Source organism: Molothrus ater, chromosome Z (assembly GCF_012460135.2).
Source record: "Molothrus ater isolate BHLD 08-10-18 breed brown headed cowbird chromosome Z, BPBGC_Mater_1.1, whole genome shotgun sequence".
NCBI lineage: Eukaryota > Metazoa > Chordata > Aves > Passeriformes > Icteridae > Molothrus > Molothrus ater.
In genome coordinates, this window is record NC_050511.2 from 31449830 (window position 1) to 31453937 (window position 4108).

General features: G+C 37.5%; 1 non-coding gene across 1 annotated transcript; it reads right to left on the bottom strand.

The window, feature by feature from the left end:
• Positions 1-438: 438 nt before the first annotated feature.
• On the bottom strand, positions 439-510 carry TRNAH-GUG (transfer RNA histidin (anticodon GUG)). Its single transcript has one exon. It is a non-coding gene; the product is annotated as a tRNA-His (tRNA).
• Between the last annotated feature and the right edge of the window lie 3598 nt (positions 511-4108).

The following is a 4108-nucleotide window of genomic DNA, read 5'->3' on the forward strand; positions in this document are numbered from 1 at the left end:
GACAAGTGATGGTTCCTCTTGTCTGTCACCAGCAAAGACCTTCTGCTGGCAGCAGTCCAGGCCTAGGTAAGAAGCACTGTCATATTTCCAAGCAATTCAGGCTGATTGTTTTATTAGAATGAGAAGCCAGGAAAGATCAAAACCGAAGAGGCTTCATGGCTCAGTCCAGACATTAAGTAGCTGTAAGGAGTAAAAATTCCACGACCACTATGAGACTGCATTTTTCACACTATCCATAATTTAAATTTTGAAAAATCCCACTTGGCACCAGGATTTCTGAATTAATACTTACTTATGCTAAGTCCTCTTTTAGAGAAACAGTCTTGTAAAAGTTACAGAGCTTCTGTTTGTTTTCTCATCTTAGTCTTAGACATCACTAATGGATTACATTTGGTATGCAATCTGTAATTACATTTCTTCAAAAGAAAGGCCATCCCTTGCCGTGACTCGGATTTGAACCGAGGTTGCTGCGGCCACAACGCAGAGTACTAACCACTATACGATCACGGCAAGCCATCAGAAAGCTCAAATTAGCAGGAGAACGTTTTTTTGCTGCTGCTCTTTAAAATGTTGTATAAATGGTGCCACCTGCAGTTTACAATGAGTGTTAGCAGCAGCTTGGTCTAAACATTCTTACAATTATCATCTCGAAATTGCTTCCAGGCTTATTCTACCTTACTTGTAATCATCCATGTTTATCAGAATTGCCTAAAAAAACGGATTTGGATTGTTGCAGTATACTTTTCCCTGTCCCTTAAAAATCTTTTCAGAGATATTTTTTCCTATTTTATTTGGCAGAATAGTAAAACAATTGTTCTTTCAAATGAAAGCTGTACCTGAAATCAAGCTACACAATATACAGAAAGATTATAATGAGGAAAAAGAAAAATGAGCAAACTCCAGGATACTCAAGTCCTGTTCAGAAAACACAGGCTGTTTTTGCATGCTCACCCTCTCCAGTTATATTAATTGTTTTAATACAAAATGTTGTTGCTTAATTGCCTTGGAGAGTATAGCAGCACCACCACTGCAGTGGTACATGTCCCACTGAATGTCTGAAGAAGGAGAGAGACATACCAAAAAACTTACTAGACTGTAATATGCAAGACCAATAACATGTCTTCAGCATGTCTTCAGCATGCTGAGATGTGGATTTACTCTGGATGAATGTCTGCACAGTGGGATAATTCATAAGTAGACTGTGCAAAAGAAGCATAAGGCTGGGAGTTTAAAATGCAAATTTACTAAATGGGCTCTGCTCTGCCTGAGGAGCAGAGACTCTCACTGCCTCCATCTCAGGGTAAAACTCTGATACCTCTTGCACTCACATGGAGGCCCACCTTGCCACTGGAGCTGCAGGAGGGAAGGAGAAAGCATTTCTTTCTGGTGGTTGGTGGGGGCACTTGGAGCAAAAGGGTGCTCTAATGGTGGTTTGGACTGCTGTACTTCACCCTACAGCCTTCCTCAATGGCATAATGTGACCAGAATAGCATTTTGCACTAAGGAGTCAGCACACCCTTCCACAGAATAGGAAAATGGCATTGCTCAACATCATGGAGGTGAACAAACCTAGGAAAAAAAAAGTATTCAGTAGTATCTTCTCTGAAGTGTCTTGTTATTATAGGCCTGTGAAGGCAGAGCTATCAGAATGTTTATTGCATTTCCATATGTATGGCTTTAAATAACTTTAGGTTTCCTAATTTTAGATCTTGTTATTACTGGTTACTTTTCTTGAAGTAACCAACAACTTAGTTTTTGGGTAAGTGCCTCAGAGCATACAGATTTCTCCTAAAGACAGAAGTCAAGTAAACATTATAGATATAGGTCTTTGTCCATGGCATCCCACTTCAAAGCAAGGGCATTAAGTTAAAATTACTGCAGGACTCCTTGAGGTGCTTTATAACATGATAATCAAGAGATTATGGAGATTTTAAATGTGGTTTAAATACTTGTAGCTGTGATGAGACAGGCTTTTTGTAAACTCTGGAACATGCATTGATCCACTATAGTGTTGCCTCCCATCACAGTCATAGGTGTGCTTCAGTTTTGCAGAAGTGAAATTGGTCTGCTAGATTCCCCTCAAAAAATATAATGTGATTTTTTTAAATCCGAGTATCAGAGAAACAGCTACAAAACAACCCGCTTCTAGTTTCATCTCGTTGTATGAAGTTTACAGTCATCTAATGTATTTTTTGTAAAGCTGGAGCCGTTTGATGTACAATTTTTTTATTTCAGATCTATCTATAACTGAGAATATGATATAACAATTACATTCATAAACCTGTAAGATCAGTACACAAATTTTTGAGATGACAAAACAAGCTGCAACCACTGGGTAACTAATTATAATTTCATTACTTGTTCTACACTGCTACTATTTTTCATTTAATCTCTACACATCTCAGATTTTTTGGCATTCATTAATATTTTTTACAATTTCTATTAGTAAAATGTTATTACTGTTCCCATTTTTCCCTGAAAGAATGTTTGTGCACATGAAGTATTTGCTTAGTTATGCAATTCTCTGCCCCTGGGTTCAGCCTTTTTACCTTAGGCTTAGAAGAGAGCTGTGAAATTATTACCAATGTAACTGAAAATATAATCTCTCAAAACAACTACTTTTTCAGTTAACTTGTCAGTTTTGGATAGAACATTTCCCTTATTCATGATTGGCTCTCTGGTCAAAAGCAAAAAAAAAGTAATCTGAAGATACACCAAGAAGACTCCTCCCCAACAGCCAACGACTACTTACTTGGGTGTGTCTGAAAGAAGGAGAATTTGAAATATATACAAATAGCGTATAGATCTCTCTCATTTCCAAGTAAAAGTCTCTACTTGTCAGATTATTAATTAATGTAAGATGAATCTCTGCTGTCATTTACTTTTAACGCAGGCAAATACTTAATAGGACTAGGCTCCAGACTCCTAATTTGTGTTCCAGTTGAGCCCCCAGCATCAGGCCATGGAATTTTTTGGCTTTTTTACTTTTGCAGTGAATTACATGTCCAAGACTTGACAGAAAACTTGGGACAGACATAGCCCTGCCACACAGAGACCCAAGTAGCCCAAAACATACACAGAGGAAACAGGATAAGCTGTTCGGGTCTCTCCTCTGCTTATTACTACATATCTGGGTTTCTCAGCCTGTTTTGTGCCGGTGTCTACCAGAAAGGCTGTATTTCTTCTAAACTTAAAAATCAGAGACAAGGTCTATTTAATTTCGAGTAACAAATCTCAATTTCCATAACTCTCAGAGTAACTTTATGCAGTTCAAATGTTTGTTCTGACCACAGGATAGAATGGACTCGAGTACTAGGTCAAAGCCCAAACTTGGCTTAATACTCTTTTTTTAGACTACTTTGTTTAAATTGTCACAGTTTGCAACAGGACACTGAATATGTATTTTTTTAAATGTTATTGCCATTTTACAGTAGGCAGTTTTCATATCAAGACATTTTGGGCTATACAAGTAAAAAAGTCTCTTTTAGTACTGCTTTTTAGTACTAGAATTCTACAGGCATTTCTGTGCTTGCTATTTTGTTCATGGATGCCTTCAAGCAAGAAATCCCATCCCCACACACATGTGCATAAATGATTTGTTGCAGTAAAAATTAGAACAGAACTTATTACAGGCTAAAAAAATTTTGCTTAAGGCTCTTCATCATTAAAAAACATAAAGGATTTAAATTTTTTGAGGCAGCAATAATAAGGACCTTCTATGAAAGTTTAGCATTTGTAAAAGGCACAATCAGAGATGCTGCTTGGAAGAATTGATGCAGTGCTGGCATTGTCTAGATGGACATAACCGGTGCCTCTGTGGGGAGAAGGTGAATGCCTTCTCTAGAAGACACTTGATAGTTTTCATTGCAAAGTTACTTGATGTTTACATTTCCTATCCTCACTGATTGTATTTTTTTAATGAACGTGAAAGTAGGGGGGAGATAAAATTATATTTAAGTATTGTAAACAATTCAGGCTAACATCTGGAGGTCTCCTCTACTCCTTTGGATGGAAGACATAATTTGAAGAGTCTAAAGTCATACTGTTCTGTAAATAGGTAGTTCTGGTTGGCAGTATTTCAGTTGCATGGCACATGGGAGTTTGTCTC